The sequence below is a fragment of the Sus scrofa genome, chromosome 3 (assembly GCF_000003025.6).
Source record: "Sus scrofa isolate TJ Tabasco breed Duroc chromosome 3, Sscrofa11.1, whole genome shotgun sequence".
Classification (NCBI taxonomy): Eukaryota; Metazoa; Chordata; class Mammalia; order Artiodactyla; family Suidae; genus Sus; species Sus scrofa.
In genome coordinates this window covers 33483018-33501547 of record NC_010445.4, presented here as the reverse complement: position 1 = coordinate 33501547, position 18530 = coordinate 33483018, and the positions used below count along the sequence as shown (strand labels likewise).

At 48.9% G+C, this 18530-nt stretch overlaps 1 long non-coding RNA gene across 1 annotated transcript in view; it reads left to right on the top strand.

Moving 5' to 3' along the window:
- LOC102160708 overlaps positions 2719–18530 on the top strand; it is a 220514-nt gene continuing 204702 nt past the window's right edge. The window contains exon 1 of the long non-coding RNA XR_002342430.1: positions 2719–2998. This is a non-coding gene — a long non-coding RNA (uncharacterized LOC102160708). The remainder of the gene's footprint in view (positions 2999–18530) is intronic.

Genomic DNA, 18530 nt, shown 5'->3' with positions numbered 1-18530 from the left:
TCCTTTCAGCACTTTAAATATATCTTGCCACTCCCTTCTGACCTGTAGTGTTTCTGTAGAGAAATCAGCTGATAGCCTTATGGGGGTTCCCTTTAATTAACACTTTTTTTTTTGTTTGTTTGTCTATTTGTTATTTCTTGGGCCGTTTCCATGGCATATGGAGGTTCCCAGGTTAGGGGTCGAATCGGAGCTGTAGCCACCGGCCTATGCCAGAGCCACAGCAACGCGGGTCCGAGCCGTGTCTGCGACCTACACCACAGCTCACGGCAACGCCGGATCGTTAACCCACTGAGCCAGGGCAGGGACCGAACCCGCAACCTCATGGTTCCTAGTCGGATTCCTTAACCACTGCCCCACGACGGGAACTCCTATATTTAACGCTTTGCTGTTCTCTTTCTGCCTTTAGAATCGTCTCTTTAACTTTTGCCATTTTTTATTATAATATGTCTTGGTGTGGGCCTGTCTAGGTTCACCTTGTTTGGGGCCCCCTGTGCTTCCTGTGTCTTCACATCAGTATCCTTTAGATTTGGAAAGTTTTCAGCCATAATTTCTTCAAATATATTTTCAATCCCCTTTTCTTTTTCTTCCCCTTTTGGAATTCCTATTGTGTGCAGATTGGCCTGCTTTGTGTTATCCCATAGGTCTCTTATAGTGCTTTCATGTTTTTTATTTGGTTTTCTGTCTGCTGTCCTGATGGGGTGATTTTCAGTATTCTATCTTCCATGGCACTAATTCATTCATCTGTACCATTCATTTTGGTCTTTATTGCCTTTAGCTCAGTTTGTATCTCTGCAAATAATTTTCTAGGTTTTCTTGGCTCCCCCTGATATTTTCTAGTTCCTTTCTAAAGGAATCTGCATTAGTGTTTATATCCTCTCTTAATTCCTTCAGCATTTTCACTATCTCCCTTTTGAACTCAAAGTCTGTCAGACTGTAGGAGTCTGTTTCATTGTTGACTGCTTTAGGTGAATTGTCCTGTTGCTTTAAGTGGGAATGGCTTCCGAGCTTCTTCATCTTGCCTTGTGTTTTTCTTTTTCTGTGAGTTTGGGGAAGCCAAACTGTAGTCTTGTAAGGCTACTTCTATGCAAGAATGCCCCTTTGTATTTTTGGGGGGTTACTATTTATTTTTGGTGTGGGAGTTTGAATATCTGCTGTGTCTTTCTTTGGTGTGAGCAGGCTGTTATTCCCAGGATGTCCAGTGTGTTTTCAGGGAGAAGGAGGCAATGGGTAGGGCCGGCAGTCCGTGCCTTGTTGTTGGGGTCTCAACAGCAGCAAGGACCTGCATGAAGGTGGCACAGGCTAGTCATAGTTGCAGGGCCCTGGGAAGTGGTAATGAGCTCCAGGCAGATCCTCAAGGTGACCAGAGCATTTGGCAGTAGCAGCAGTGGGATGTGTGAGCTCCCAGAGGAGTGAGAGCAACAGCAGCTTGTGTTCAATTGCATTGTCCTCCTCCGAGGTGATTAGAACTCCCTAGTGGGAGAGGGCCATGACCAACTCTGGAGTCAGTGATAACTGCGGTAGTTTGACCCTTCCACCTGTAGACCATGCATGAAGCAACCCATCTCACTTAGCCCACATAGGAGGTGCTGTACAGGCTCCTCCTAGTTTCAGGATCCTGGGAGGTGACAGAGATCAGGTGTGTGGGTACTGCCCAGAGCATTTGACATTGGCAGCAGCAGGGTGGGTGTGTTCCCAGGGGTGCGAGGGTACCAAGAAGTAGTGTTCCGTCATAGGGCCCTCCTCTGTGGCACCCTTGAGGTGAATGGGGCTGCAAGTGGTGTCTGTTCACAGACCCCTAGTGATGGCAAGACACGCCTACCTCTGGAGCCAGAGATAACTGTGGTGCCTTGCCCCCGCCTCTTGTAGACCATGCCAGAAGCACCTCATCCTGCTTAGCCCCCAGCGGAGATGCTGGACAAACTGCTCCTAGATGCAGGTTCCTGGGAAGGGACAGTGGTCAAGTGTCTGGGCACTGCCCAGAGTGTTTGGCAGTGGCAGCAACAGGGTGGGTGTGGTCCCAGGGGAGTGAGAATAACAACAGGTGGTGTTCCATCACAATGCCCTTCTCTGTGGTGCCCTCTGAGGTGGTTGGGGCTGCAAGGGATTTTCATTCAGGTATCCCCAGTGGCGGCGGGCCACGCCCACCTCTGGAATCAGGGATAACTGAGGCGGTTTGCCCCCACTGCCTGCAGACCACACAAGAAGCACCCTGTCCCACTTAACCCACACAGGAGGTGCTGAACCAGCTGCTCCTAGTTGTAGGGTCTTGGGAAGGGACAGTGACCAAGAGTCTTGGGTGCCGCCCAGGGTGTTTGGCAGTGGCAGCTGCAGGGCAGGTGTGTTCCTAGGGGAGTGAGAGCAACGGTGTCTGATGCTTGGTTGCAATGCCCTCTTTTTTTCTTTTTTGCCACCCCTGAGGTGATTGGTGTCACAGGTGGAGCCCACTCACAGGCCCCCAGTGCTGGCAAGCCATGCCTCCCTCTGGCCTCTGAGATGACAGCCATGGTCTGTCCCTGTTCCCTGTAGATCATGCAAGAGGCATCACTTCACACTTAGCCCCCTGATGCCCTTAGCCCACACAAGAGGTGCCTGGCCACCAGCAGCCTGCACAAGAAGCGCCCAGTCTCCCCTAAATGAGCAAGAGACTTCTCGCCACCTGTAGCCTGTGCCAGAGCGGCCCCGCCCTCCGTGAGGCCACAGGCATGCGCATGCTCACGCTGGGGGCGCAGGGCGTTTCCTCTGGCGTCCGCCCCCCTCTCCTCCCCAGCAATGGCACCTGGCCTCTCCTGTGGGGTCAGGACTTTGTCCAGCTTCCCTCTGGCAAGGTGTTCCCCTCCTCCGCCTGTGGCGTTCTGCTCCCCTGCCCCTGCCGCACTGCTCCTTGGCCCCTCAGGCCGTCCCCACCCGGCCAGCCCCAGTCCTCTCCCAGGGACCGACCTCCGGAGCCTGAGTGTCAGCGGCCGGCCCCCGCGCCAGCGGCTCAGGCTGTGGTGTCCAGGTGGGTGGTTCGCGTCATCTGTGCAGCTCTCCCTTGCTTTGCTGTTCTCAGTCCAGCTGCAGCGCTTTTCTCCACGACTTTGAGGTCCCTTCGACTCGGCTGATTTTTCTGTGGGTTTAGGTGGCTTCCCAGGAGGTGGGTCCCCTTTCTCCTTCACAGCTGCCTCTCGGGCATGCTAGTCCCATCCTGATTCCTTTTCTCTCTCTCTCTCTCTTTTTCCTTTGCTCTACCCGGTTGTGTCAAGAATTTCTTGCCCTTTTTGGAGGTTTAGGTTCTTCTGCCAGCATCCAGTTGATGGTCTGTGCGAGTCGTTTTACATGGCGATGTGTTTTTTGATGTGTTTGTGGGGGAAGGTGAGCGCGACCTCTTATTTCTGCGCCATTTAGCTCCACCTCTCTTTTGTCTTCAGCTCAAGGTGGTATTTAAGATGAGGGTTTTGCATAATCTAGTGAGTGACTCGTTCTCCGGGTCTGCCCCATGTATACACGTTATTACACTTCTGTTTCATTTTCTTTTTCAACTGAATTTTTGACCCACCAGAAGATTCAGGAAAAATGTCTCCTTGCCTGAGTTGCCTCATTTCATTGGCATTAATTTTTATTTCACTCCAGATCTGTGATGGAGGTACCTGAATCACTTCCAGGTTACAGACAAGGGGCGGGGAGGAGCCGGCCCCTAGGTCACTTGGCTGACATGTGTGGGCTTCAAACCCTGGTCCGTCTGACTTTAAAGTCCATGCTTTATAAACTGTGTTAGGCTGTCCTCAGTACCTAGGGTGACCGTTCGTCCCCGTTTTCAAACAGAAAGCCCTGCATCCCAGGAAATCACTCTGTCCTGGGCCAAGTGGCGTGCACTGTCCTTGGACCCCAACCTGCACCTTCTTGCATCAGATAGACCCGGCTCAGCATCCCAGACTGATCAGGAAAGGAGGGTTCCTGGGTCCTGCCGCATCTCCTGTTTCCTTTACAACTCCTGACACCTGTCTAACTGCGCGTGTCCTGCCTGTGAAGTCCTGTGTGCCGTCAACATCTGGTTGTTCCACTTTGGAAGAGCACACACACACCCCCGCACGCTGCTGCGAGCGCTGTGATTCCCTGCCCGCCTCCCCATGGCTGAGACCTCCTCTGGGTCTCTAGGTGATGAAACAAAATAAGAATCCCATCTGTTTTGCAAAAATCTTCGGAAACTTACTGTCCTCTTCATGCCTCTCTGAGTTGTCCCTGGGGGATAAGCAACACCTTCTCACTGAACGTGACATCTTTGCTAAATACCTCCTATCACCTTAACAACCCCGCCATCGCAGTAGGAAAGAGGGGAAAGGCGTATCCAAGGGATTTCCCCTCCCCCTAGTCAAACATGTTTGCTCTTAGAATCTTGTTGTTGTTGTTGTTTTTTAAATGGCCACACCTGCAGGATGTGGAGGTTCCCAGGCTTGGGGTCGAATTGGAGCTGCAGCTTCCAGCCTACGCCACAGCCACGGCAACATAGGGTCTGAGCTGCATCTTCGACTATGCAGCAGCTTGTGGTCACACCAGATTCTTAACCCACTGAGCAAGGCCAGGGATTGAACCTACATCCTCATGGACACTATGTTGGGCTCTTAATCTGCTGAGCCACAATGGGAACTCTGTGGATTTTTTCTTTTTAAATACATACTTAGATTCTTCCAGTAGAATGCCCCTGAAAATGATCGTTTAAAAACCTTCATTCAAGTCAAAGGACCACAAACATCCAGGCACCGGAGATTCGGCTCGGAACCCCAGAGGTTCCCTCCAACGTGCCGCACAGATGGCTTCCCCATAAACACCGAGAAGGCTGAAAAAGGGAAAAAGCAACGTCAGATGTCCCTGAGTGTTGACTGGATCAGCACAAAAGCACAAAAAGACAAATACACTGGAAATGCAGACATGGTCAAGCTTTACTATATTGCTAGAGTGGACACTGGCTTTGCCTAGTTCCAAATGAACAGCTCTCCTTAAGCTTTTCCAAGCTTGACTTCCACTGTATCTTGAAGATACCCAGCAAAGCAAGAAAGGTTGGCTCTGCGTTTTAACACCCACAGCTGTGTCTTTTCTGTATAGAATGTTCTTTTTTTTTTTTTTTTTTTTTCTTTTTATGGCCGCACCTGCAGCATATGGGAGTTCCTGGATTGGATTGGAACTGCAGCTGCCAGCCTATGCCACAGGCATGGCAACACCAGATCTGAGCCTCATCTGTGACCTATGCTTCAGCTTGCAGCCATGCCAGATCCTTAACCCACTGAGCGAGACCAGGGATCGAACCTGCATCCTCACGGACACTATGTTGGGTTCTTAACCCGTGGAGCCACAGCAGGAACGCCCTACAAGGTTCTTAACTCAGACATCTGGAGGAGCCACAGGTGTGATCAAAAAAAATTGTGCAAGCACTCAGGTTGCTCAAAGTGGAATATTAAACAAAAACCCTCAGTGCCTCGTGTTGCTGGAGGTTGGCATGCATTTGTGATGTACGACAAGAGTCGAATCAATATTCACCCAGAGAAACAAATTAGGAAGGAGCACTTCCATACTTAGCCAAGCGTGCCAAGCTCTCCAAGGATGGAGAAATGAAAGATTTCCCTGGCCCTCTGTGCATGCCCCAAAGAACATCTAAAAGCTCCCCAAGGTTAACTCCTGTATAAAAAGGACCTTTGGCAATTGTGATATTGTGAGAATTTCCACTAGATAAAGTTAATGGGGTTTTGAAAGTGCTTCTTGGTCGCTATTAGGTCCATGCTGGGAAAATAATGGAAACAAAATTTAGTGAAAATGCTTTTCAAAATTAATGGGAAATAATATTGGGGAGAAACAAAAATTCCCCACTGATGAGGGCAATCTAATTTCTGGAAATGGCCACTGTGTTGGGTAGACTTTCCATATTGTCAGTGATTAGTATGGTTGATATTGATTGTAATTGAAAACAGCAACAGGACTCTCAAGAGAGATGTAGTCACAGAGCCTAGGGAGTGGGGGATTGTGGGCAAATCCTTTCCTGCCTTTCTCAGCATCTTAGCTTATCTCCTTACCCTGTCACTTGGCAGAGTCTGGGAGTTGAGGGAAAGAAGAGGAATATCATGGGCCTCCTGATTTAGGCAAAGAACCAGAGCCAAGATTTCCAGTTGGATGGGAAACTGGAGGTTGGCAAACCTGTTTGTTTCCCCAACCTGGCTGCCATCAAAATTCCTTGGAAAATGAAAAGAATACATTACTGGAAATCCCTTCAGACTTATGGAATCACTGTTGTGGGGTTGAGGTCCATAAATCAGAATATAAAAAATTTCCTATGTCAAAATAGTCATTACCGTGTGTGTGTGTGTGTGTGTGTGTGTGTGTTGTATCATATATACTGTATGTTTTTTTTTCTTTTTATGGCTACATCTCTGGCACATGGAAGTTCCTGGGCTAGGGGTTGAATCAGAGCTGCATCTGGCACCAATGCCACAGCTTGTGGCAACACATGATCCTTAACCCAGCCAGCAAAGCCAGGGATCAAACTCTCCTCTTCACAGAGACAACGTAGGGTCTTTAACCCACTGAGCCACAGTGGGAACTCCCTATACTATACTTTATATTTCAATTTAAATAGATCTTCCAAATGGTTCTCTGGTAGGAGCAAGTCTTTGGAAAAATAGGGCGTCTTTTATAAATACGAAACCAGAGTCCCTGGGAGACAAGGGATGTGCTGAATGTCGCTGGACACAAATCCATGGCTCGAGGCTTGGTGTCTCCTCTCAAAGCGTAGGCCTTCCCCTCTGGGCCAGGTGAAAGCTCTTGAAGCAGTCTTGGAAACTTCTGGGAAGGTTTTATGCAGCCCCCCCACATAGGCAAAGGACGTGTCCGCAGAGGGGCTGGCTTGTTGGGAAGAATCTAATGATGTTACAAACCCCCACAGCCCTCCTATTTGCACAGTCTCCAGAAGCCCCCAAGTGTAGAGATACACCCTTTTTTCCCATGGGGTGACCTCCATGGGCAGCTGGACACTGCAGAGTTCTCCACCCAGCTGGTACCTTCCTGTATGACATGTATTAGCGCCTACTATGTGGCAGGCACTTTCCTAACTGCTTTTCTTTTCTTCTTTTTTTGGGCCACACCCGTGGCATATGGAACCTCCCAGGCTAGGGGTCGAATCAGAGGTGCAGCTGCCAGCCTACACCACAGCCACAGCCACGCCGGATCCTTAACCCACTGAGCAAGGCCAGGGATCGAACCTGCATCCTCCCAGACACTATGTGGGGTTCTTAACCCCCTGAGCCACAGTGAGAACTCCACTTTCCCATGTCCTTAAACATCATATCAAGAGCTCTAGGATTAGGAATTATTCCCATTTTATAAGTGAAGAGGCTCCCTTTACACATACACACAGTGGAGGCTCAGAGAGGTAAAGAAACACAACCAAGATCACACAGCTCAAAAGCACCAAAGATTCAAGCCCAAGGTTACCAGGGCTTCAAGGCTCATATGTTTTCCTTTGCTTATATGATGCCTCTGGCAACTCTCCCAGCACATCCAAAGAATTTTAGCAACTTTCACCTGGTTTAGAAACCCTCCCAATTCTCTTGGTTAAAAAGAAAAGCTCTCGCTCTTGAAAATAAGCTCCAGTGATATTACTTAATACTTTCTAAAACGTGCAAAACTTTCGAGGTGGGGAGGGGATACCGTGCGGTGAGAACTCTTTCCAGTGGATCTCAAAGAACTTAGTAATCAGAGGATTCTCGGTTGTGAGCTGGCCTTGGTGAGGTTGGCATCTGTGTTAACAAAGTCTTCTGTGTTCAGACATTTTCCAGGGGATGGAGGTCAAGTTCGGGCGTTTGTAATCAGTTGATGAAAGACATGTGTGCGCAGCCACGTGGGAACTCTATGAATATTATCAAACAATGGTGTAGAGTATAATTAAGGGTGAGCTATTAAGCACTAATTAATTAAGCTGTCAGATTTTAATCAAGGAATTGATTGTTTCTGTAGAGAGCTTAGATGGTTCTGCGTCTTTGCAAAGCTCCGGAACCTTGATTTCAAAGATTAACAAATTAAAGGGCCGAGCTCCAGCTCCAAGAAACAGTGAGCTATTCTGTTGCCTGGAGCGCTTGGACCCAACAACTTTCTGATTCTTACAAGTCAAAAAAGTCAAAAAGGCACCTGGGCTGTCTTGGGTAGGACCACATATGGCGATTGAACTTGGTAGTCATTCTACAGATTCAGAAAACATTTCTTGAACACGTACTCTGTGGTTAGAAATGCATCGTCCCACTTTACAGGAGAGGAAACTGAGGCTTAGAGAAGGGGGACCGCCCCAAGGTCCAATACTGAGGTCAAACTTCTTGGTGACAGGGGTGGTGTTGGGTTTCTTGTCTTTGAGGCTGAGTGGACTGTATTTTCTTTGATTCTGAGGATTCAACTGTAGTTTTTTTGTTTTTTACTTTTTAGGGCCACACCTGTGGCATATGGCAGTTCCTGGGCTAGGGGCTGAAACAGAGCTGCAGCTGCTGGCCTACACCACAGCCATCGCCATGCCAGATCCTTAACCCACTGAGCGAGGCCAGGGATCGAACCCCCTCCTCATGGATATTAGTTGGGTTCTTAACCCACTGAGTTCGTAATGGGAACTCCTTGGCTGTAGTTTTTGTTGCATTTTGGATCACTGCCACCCTTATCTCTAATCTCTCCTCCCAGTGCACAGAGATCCCTGGGGAGGAGAACATACCTGATTTTGAAATCATATGATCAGGGTTCACATCTGGCTCTACTACCTACTGGCTGCGAGAACTTGAACAAGTTATTTTCATTTTTCAGAGCCTCACCTTTCTCATCTGCTAAGTGGGGCAGTGCCAGCCCCACTTGCATAGGGTAAAATGATGTCATAGCTTCATAACTGCCCTGTACTGAGCACTCCTGTCTGCCAGGCGTGGTTCAATCCACTAACCCACCCTGTAACCTTCTAAGACTGTGCTACACAATAGAACTTTCTGCTGCGATGAGAACATTCACGTCCACACTGTCCAGTATGGCAGCTGCTAGCCACACTCAGCCATGGAGCACTTCAGTGTGGTTCTCGAGACCTAGGGACAGAGTTTTAAATTTTCTTCAGTTTTAATGAGTTAGAATATAAAGAGCCAGGGTTGGCTGGTGGCTCCTGTATTAGCAGAGCTCCAAGGACGCACTTACTCCTCGCCCCTCTTCATTTGGCTGACGAAGGCTCAGAGAAACCATGTGACTTGCCTATAGTCCTGCTGCTTGCGAGTGGCGGAGCTGGGATTTGGACATGGTGAGGCATCTCCTCACTGTGAGACTCTACCAGATGGGAACTCTTAGGGAGATCAGGGGATTTTTTTTTTTTTCATCTTTTTGTCTTTCTTTGGGCCACACCCGAGGCATAGGGAGGTTCCCAGGCTAGGGTTCCAGTTGGAGCTGTAGCTGCCAACCACAGCCACAGCCACAGCAACGGGGGATCTGAGTCACATCTGCGACCTACACCACAGCTCATGGCAACGCTGGATCCTTAACCCACTGAGCGAGGCCAGGGATGGAACCTGCATCCTCATGGATGTGAGTCAGATTGGTTGCCACTGAGCCACAGCAGGAACTCTGAGATTAGGGTGTCTTGAAGCACACATCTGGGGCCTTGTGTTGGTGAGGTGGACTTCCTGCCTGGGGTGGGGGGCAGCGGGTAGTTGAAGCCAGGCCCATCCATCTTGCTGCATCCTTGTGCTGCTCCTGCCACCAACCTCCTCTGCCCAGGGGGACTCACCTGTTCATAGGCAGGAGACGGAATGGACTGGGATGACAGGCTGCTGAGATGCAGTGGTGCAGATTAATTACACAATCTGTGTTTGCTTCTCGGCTGGAGCCATTGTTCAGTTGCAGAAGGGAGCTGGTGTCAGGTGACTGGTGGTTGTGTGCCAAATGCCACTCGGGGTCTTTACAGGGGTGACCGCATTGACCACCCTAAAGCAGGCATGGTCACCCAGCTTCTAGAGATGAGAACACCAAAGCTCTAAGAGGCTCGATGACTTGCCTGAGGTCGCCCAACCTGGAGGGTTGGTGCAGGGCTTGAAGGCAGGTGTTTGGCTCTGTTATGACATATTAAAGCTTCACTTGCCTATTCTTTTTTGCTGGATGCTTTACGGTGGCTGTGTCTCCTTATCAACTGTTTATGTCCACCTCCTGGTGGGACCAATTTTTGGGATCCATCGGTAGGCAGGAAAGCAGCGAGAGGAAAATGGGGTTCTGCTGAATTTGGCCGTGGCAGCCGAGCAGGGTGGGAGAAGGGAGGTGGGGAGCTGAGAAAGAACAGGGAATGTCACCAAAGAAAGCCCTTATTATCCCAACAATTATAATGACGCTGACTCCTGTGCCTTCTCCCTGGATTCCCTGGGACTCCCTCACCCCCGACCCCCGTGGTCTCCTCCAGACTGACAGAGAGTTCATCGTAAAATGTCTTATCTGGAGCAAATGGAAACGACAGCCCCAACCTTTAAGGAAAATGACTGCGCCTAATTGTTTCTTTTATGGAACAAGAAGTTCCATAGAAGTGGGCCAAGATTCACACATTTCGGGGTTTCTGATTACAGAAATGTGGGAAACACGAGCTCTGGGTATCTTTGGAACAGCAGGGGGCTGGTTTGTCCGTGTCATGTGGATGTCACAGCTTCCTTCTCTGGGGCTGGGCTGGGGACTGGCTGGTGACCGGGCGGTGTATGTGACTGCCCACTGCCTTCTGGGTCCACAGTGTTCTCCTTCAGGGAGGCTCTTAAGAAACAGTAGGACAACAAGAAACCAAGGGATGTGAGGGAGACGGCCATGAGAAGGTGGAGGCGGAGACTGGAGCGATGCTGTCTCAAGCCAAGGAAAGCCTGGAGCCATTGGAAGCTCGGAGAGGCAGGAAGGATGCTCCCCTGCAGGCTCGAGAGGGAGCAGAGTGCTTGTAACGCCTTGTTCTCTGACTTCTGGCCTCCAGAACTGTGGGCAAATAAATTTCTATTGCTTTAAGCCTCCCCACTTGCAGTGCTTTGTTATGGTGGCCCTAGGAGGCGAATGCAAGGGCGATGCTTTTAAGGAGTTATGAGGACCCATGTCCGTGTCTGGCAAATGCAGATGCTCAGGAAATGCTCCCTCCTTCTGTCCTAGTTGTAGGAACCCCGCTCCTAGTATCCACAGAGTGAGATGAGGTGATGCAGTGGTTTAAAGCACACATTCTGGGAGTTGCCTCATGGTTCAGTGGGTTAAGCATCTGGCATTGTCACTGCTGTGGCACAGGTTTGATCCTTGGCCCAGGAATTTCTGAATGCTGCTGGAGCAGCCAAAAATGGCATACATTCCGGAAGCAGGCTTCACTTGACTTGTGTCCTAGCTTCGTTATTTAACCAGCTGTGTGGAGTTCCCACTGTGGTGCAATGGTATCAGTGGCATCTCTGGAGTGCTGGGAGGCAGGTTTGATCCCTGGCCCGGCACAGTAGGTTAAGGATCGCGCGCTGCCCAGCTGTGACATAGGTCACACCTGTGGCTCGAATCTGATCTCTGGCCCAGGAACTCCATATGCCTCGGGGCAGCCAAAAAAGGAAAACCAAAACCAAAACTAGCTGTGTGATTTTTGGGCAAGTTGTTTGACCCTTGTTGTCTGGGTTCTGAGAAGGAGAAAAGCAGGCCCTGAGATCCAGGAGCTGGCCTGTCCTTTGAGCAAAGGTGATACCAAGGGCTGGCTGGGTTCACAGCTAGGCCCTGGTGTGCATGCTTCCTCGAGAACAGCTTTACAGGACGGCCGCATCCGACAAGGGTCTTCTGTGACCTGTGGAAATAGAGAGTGGAGGGGTGGTTAGCAGGGGCTGGGGTGGGAGAATTGGGGAGAGCCGTTCAGGAGTATGACTGTGCAACTAGTGCTTAGGTAAGACCTGGAGAGCCCATGCACGGCGTGGTGATTACAGCCAACAATCCTGTGTTGTAAACTTTCTCGTTGCTAAGAGACTAGGTCTTAATTGTTCTCACTGCAAAATAGAGCTGGTAGTTCTACACTCTGATAGAGGTGTTAGCTCGTACTGCAGGGACCGTCGTGGGCAACGTGTACATGTAACACAACAACACTGCTGTACCGTGCAGCTTAACCCCACACAATGCTATGTATCAGTTATACCTCAATAAATCAATTCATAACTGCGAAAAACGTAAAGGACCCTCTGTAACCATGACAGATCAAGACAAAAACAAGACCCCTTTGTAGTTATGTCTGAACACAGACAAAACATGAACATTGTCCAGCCCATGAAAATGACCACACAACCTTTGATCCTGGCTGTCCTGGGTGGCTGCAGTTTCTTTACCAAGCAGTGTAAGCCTCCGTTCATTCCTGCCACCAGACCATGAGACTTATTAAAATTATGATAGAATTACTTTCACTTCCTGATACTACCAGTCAGGAAGCCCCACTTCCTAAAACTTTTCAAACCATGAGCCCGAACCTTTTAATTAATGCTTCATGTTTCTCTGTGTGTCTGTTCTCCCTCCTGGCAATGAGTCAGTTAGCCCAACCATCTAGCAGTCGGGGGTCTTCGGTTGACTGTAAGGTGAGGAATTGCATAGTCCCCCACTCCAGCACTGTTGTCAGTGGTGGGGATGGGGGTCAGTGAGTCAGCATATGTATCACTTAGAGCAGTGCCCAGTTCCTGTTGAGTGGTATATAGTATCTGCTGGAATCAGGATTTCTGTGGTCTGGAGACTCAGCATCCATTCCCTTCTCTCCTTTATCCCAGGTATCAGAGGAGTCCCCCCAAATGGACATGCGCTTTTTCTGCCTCTGAGTTCAGAAGTCTTCCATATCCCCTTTCTTGATCAAATAAACTCCTACTCATCCTTCAAAACCCAGTTCAGGCAAACTCTTTTCTATCAAGTGGTGAAGAGCATGGCCCCTGAAGCCAGGTACTTAGATTTGTACCCTCCTCTGTCTCTAACTTGCTGTGTGTTCTTGGGCAGTTTGCTTTATTTCTCTGTGCATCAGTTTCCCTTCTAAAGAATGGGATGATGATAATAGTATTCCTTTTATGGTAATGTTGATAGGGTTAAAAGAGAGAATATGTATGTGAGTGCTTGGAACAGGATACATAAAAGCTGCTTAATTAACACTAACGATTCTTTTCTTTCTTTCTTTTCTTTTTCTTTTTCTTTTTTTTTGGCATTTCTTAGGGCCACATCCATGGCATATGGAAGTTCCCAGGCTAGGGGTCGAACTGGAGCTGCAGCTGCCAGCCTACGCCACAGCCACAGCAACTCAGGATCCAAGCCGCATCTTCGATCTACCCCACAGCTCACAGCAATGCTGGATTCCTGACCCAGTGCGCGAGGCCAGGGATCGAACATACATCCTCATGGATACTAGTCAGATTCGTTTCTGCTTCGCCACAACAGGAACTGCTAGTGATTCTTATGATTAGGCTCTTTTTTGACCCTTCCCCTTTCACCACTGCATCACACCTGCTGGACCCTGGTCACAAAGGGCATTTCTGGATTTATTAATAGCTGTTCATACATGTTTGTGGAAAAAGAAATGTGTTACAGAGGTGATATTCAGTAGTCACATTTTGTAGAAGAGTGGCTGCTAAAATCCGAGCAACCTTAAATAAACTTTGAGCCCCAAAGAAGCAGATGGAGGAAATCCTGTTAAGGAATTGGGAACAGTTATGCACGTTTGCTCTTAGGAGCAGCTCTGCACCAGCTCCAGCACATCTGGTTGAGCGATTTATACTAACTGCTTTGTTTGTCAGTGGCTTCGGTAGCATGGTGTTGAAAAAGGTTCTGAGGCTGTGGCCGGACACGGAGAGAAAGGATAACTTAGTGGCTCGTGGTTATCTACCACAGGTGGTGGAGGGGGTGGCACTTGGTGCAGGTCCTTATTATCTCTGGATTTCAGAGCCTAGAGGCTGAGGTCCTTTCAGGGTTTGGCCCCCCAGAAGACACTCAAGGCAAGGAAGCAAAGGCTGTCTCCTGTTCTTGCAGGGACACTCGCCGAACACACATGGAACAATGAATTGAGCCAGAGGTTGATAAGCACTTCAAAAGCACAAGGCTGTGTGATGCCAAGGAAAAAGCTTGGGCTTTACTGTCAAGTAGACCTGGCCTAGTATTTCAGCCAGCAGTTTCATGAAAAGATTGCTTATCCTGGAGTTCCCATCGTGGAGCTGTGGAAACGAATCTGACTAGCATCCGTGAGGACGCAGGTTCGATCTCTGGCCTCGCTCAATAGGTTAAGGATCTGGCATTGCCATGAACTGTGGTGTAGGTCGCAGATGCAGCTTGGATCCCACATTGCTTTACTTGTGGTGTAGGCTGGCGGCTACAGCTCCAATTAGACCCCTAGACCGGGAACCTCCATGTGCCTCGGGTGTGGCCCTAAAAAGACAACAACAAAAAATATTGCTTAATCTCTCTGACCCTCAGTTTCCTCATCTGCAAAAAGGGGACATCATATGGAGGATCGATTATGGGCGTGAAAATAAAGCGTGAGTTTCATTGCTGGTGTCTCCTTTCTCCAGTTCACTTTGAGGCTGTGAAATGCATTGCTTGACCCACAGCCCAGTCAGCATCATAAACCTTGAATAATCCTGTGACTGATTTCCAAGCAGCAGTAAAACTCAAAAATCCCTCATAAGACTTCTCGCTCCACTTAAAAATTTTCTTCTCCGTTTGCAAATAGAAAAAGACTAAAATGGAAAAAAAAATGCTGCTTAAACATACTCTGCAATAAACATCCGTAAGTTGTTAAACCCCAGGCACAATCTTCAGTGAAGGACAGAGTGAGTTTGTTTTTTGCCACACGCTGAGTTCGTTATCATCCCTGGAAAAAGCAGGTTCTGAGAGAGAGATGCTGACACAGCCCGTCTCCGTGTTGCTATGATACATAGGTTGTACACAATCGGGTCCTGCAATGTGGAAGCTGAGTTTTTAATGACCAAACCCCTGCCTGTCTTGTGGGAGAGCCTTGGTCACTGTGTGCTAAGTGTCACCCTTTGTTTTATTTCTTTGATGGCTAATAAGACTGATTAAAAAAGTTTCTTTCTGGCCACACCCGTGGCACGCGGAAGTTCCCCGGGCCAGGGTCGAACCCACACCATAGCAGTAACAATGCCAGGTCCTGAACCTCTAGGTCACCAGGGAACTCCTAGTAATACTAATCGATTGTCCCTCCACAATTTAACTTCCTTCCACTTGGAAGATGTGATCAGGAGCTTAGACTGAAGTAGAGGAACCAGTTTCTTTGTTCTTTTTTTTTTTAATGTCTTTTTAAGGCCACACCCGCCACATATGGAGTTTGCCAGGCTAGGGGTCCAATCGGAGCTATAGCTGCCAGCCTACACCACAGCCACAGCAATGCAGGATCTGAGCTGCATCTGCAACCTACACCACAGCTCACGGCAACATGGGATCCTTAACCCACTGAGTGAGGCCTGGGATCGAACCTGCGTCCTCATGGATACGCATCAGGTTTGGTAACTGCTGTGCCATGGTGGGAACTCCCAAGGAACCGGTTTCTTAATGAAATGGATGCTCAGAGGGGCAGTGGGGGCTGCAAGAGGCCGGTGTGCAAACCCGGGACAGGCTGTTTCTGTGCGTCTTCAGACAAGTCATTTAATGGCTCTGGTTATAACAGGATGGATGCCAAACACCCGGCCCATTCTGTGAAAGTATCCCCTTAACTGCTGAGGAATAGGCTCAGTGGATGCCCACACTCTCTTCATCTCCCCTCCCCTGGGCCCCAGCTCTCAAGACTTCTCTTCCCTACACGTGCCTAGAAAGTTGTCTGGGGCAGAGGTAGGAAGTTATCATCTGAGCAAAATACCCAGGGTGTTCCCAGCCCTGAATGTATTCTGTGTTGTCAGGGGGAACAGCTCCTGGGGGCCTGTTGATCTTTCTAGAAAGGAAGAGAAAAAGCCTTGGGATGGCCAGGTTGTGGATGGGATGGTCGGCCCGGTGCTAAGGATGTTCTGCTCAGGGGCGCCGCCTTGCACTGCAGCATCATGACTTATATTGCTGGCTGGGGATGGGCTTCCTCCCCAGCACAGAGGCCTCCTCGGCTCCAGGCTGACCACTCCCTCTGCGTCTTTGCTCCATGCATCCGGCCTCTGACTCGCCCTCAGGAACTGCCAGGCAGAAATAAACACCACCCGTGCCTTGGGAGTTGGTTTGGGTGCCCTCGCCCAGTGTGGGGAGCCGCTGGAGTTCATGGAGTTTTTAGGAAAGGGGCGGTGGACTTTGAGACTGACTCTACGTGGCTTAATGCTATCTGGCCTCAGCTTTCTTATCTGCAAAATGGGACCATCAACCTTGATTCCAAGAGGCAGGGCAGTAGAGGGTAGGAGCTTGACAAGTCTGGATTTGACATTGGCTCAGCCTCTTGTGAGCCATTCTTTCCTGGGAAAATTACTTCCTCTCTTTGATCCTCGGATGGTGTTTCTGTAAAAAGGGTGGTACCTTGACCTCATAGAGTTGTCCTGCGGATTAAAACAGAACAATGTGTGTAAAGTACTTATCTTGTCACATGGCAAACTATGAATATTTGCTCTTAGAAAAAGTTAACTCTTGGAGTTCCCATTATGGCTCAGCTGGTTAAGAATCAGACTAGTATCCATGAGGATGCAGGTTCGATCCCTGGCCTCGCTCAGTGGGTTAAGGATCCGGCATGACCTCAAGCTGCGGCGTAAGTTGCAGACCTGGCTCAGATCTGGCGTGGCTGTGGCTGTGGCATAGGCCAGCGGCTACAGTTCCAATTGGACCCCTAGCTGGGAACACCCATATGCTGCAGGTGCAGCCATAAAAAGAAAAAAAAAAAAAAGAGTTAACTCTTACATAACTTGGACTAGGTGCCGGACATTGTTCTAAGCACTTAAATGTCATTTAATTTCCTGATGTCTGAGGTGTATATCATGATTACCCCCATTTTATAGACGAGAAAACCAAGTCGCAGGGAAGTTGAGTTGCTTGCTAAGGTTAAGGCTGTCGAATGGTGGAGCCAGGATTATGAACCCAGTCGTCTGGTTGCCAGGTCCTTGCTTGGAGCTGCCCCACCAGAGGTGGCATCTCAGGATGGCAGGCTGGGCTCCAGACCTTGATTTCCACGTCTGCCCCCCTGAAGGCTGGCTCCAGGCTTGCACTGCCAATAAGGTGGCAGTCCGAAGAGATACCCGCCCCCACTCGACTCAGCTACCTGACTCCATCCCTCTGTGTTCCGAACGGAAGTATCCTGGTGGTGCTGATCCCCAGCTGTGTGTGTTTCTGCCGTCCTTAAGCTCCTTATGCCTGTCTTTGCCTCCCGTTTATAAATGTTTAAAAATATTCACTTGACGCCCAGTGGGATTATAGACTCTCTCATTTCCGAAATAAAAAGCAGCTCATGCATTATTCAAGAAAAATATTGTATTATTGAACAAAGGATGGGGGCATTCATCCCTTATTAGGTATTCTTGTCTTCGGTGCCTTATTAGTAGACACGTTCTGTGAGGATTTTACTGATGGCGGTTTGTAAACAAAGGCGAGATCAAATGCTAGTGTGTTTAGATGGCAAGAATAAGAAATTATTACAAAGCCATCAGTGTTCATGCCTAGGCAGTCATCTGGTCTACCCAGGACCTGGGCTCCTTGTGCTTATTCCTACCAAGCAGAAGTTCAGCCTTGGCTTGAACTTGTCCAGTTTCACCGTGGTGGAGTTTGTGAGGAAGATCATCTCATTTTAGGCTGGGACTTCTCTCTCATTGGCCTCTACCCATTGGACTTACTTTCCACACAGAACAGTTCTGCTCCCTTTTCTCCCCAACAGCCCTTTAGATATGTGACAATGGCGATTGTTATAACCCACCTGGGTCATTCCTTTCAAAGGCTAAATTTCCTTTGATTCTTCAACAAACTGGCCATTGCTAAAAGAGAGTCAGTTGGACCAACAAATATTTATTAAAGACCCTCCACTTTGCCTTCAGTCACTTTGATAAGCATGTTTGTGGCTTTATAACTCTCTGCAATTCAGTGGAGAATTTGCAGCATGATCAACTAGGAGGGTTCGAAATTCACATTCACTCTGTACCTCTCCAGCCCTGCCCCCCCCCTTTCCCTCTCACCATCCTTCCTTAACCCCACTGGCTCTCTGGCCCTCCAAAACACCAGCCTCCTCCCTGCCTCAGGGCCTTTGCACCTGCCATCCTCACTGCCTGAGGTGCTTTCCCAAGATCTTCATATTAGATGACCCCTTCCCACCATTCAGCCCTCAACGGAAAGGACACCTACTCTGAGAAGCCTTCTTGGATTTCTGTCTAAATCAGTCTCTCAGTTCCACTTCCATCCTATCATTCTCCATCCCATTACCCTGCATTGCTTTTCTGTAGCAGCTTCCATTAAATCAACTGACTCAACAGATATTTACTGAGTACCTACTATGTGCTGGAGGTTGTTCTAGAAACCTGAGCTCCATTGGTGAAAAAAATCAGTAATTCTTGCCTTCATGGAGCTTACATTCTCACAGGAGAGACAAAATATACAATGTATGTGGC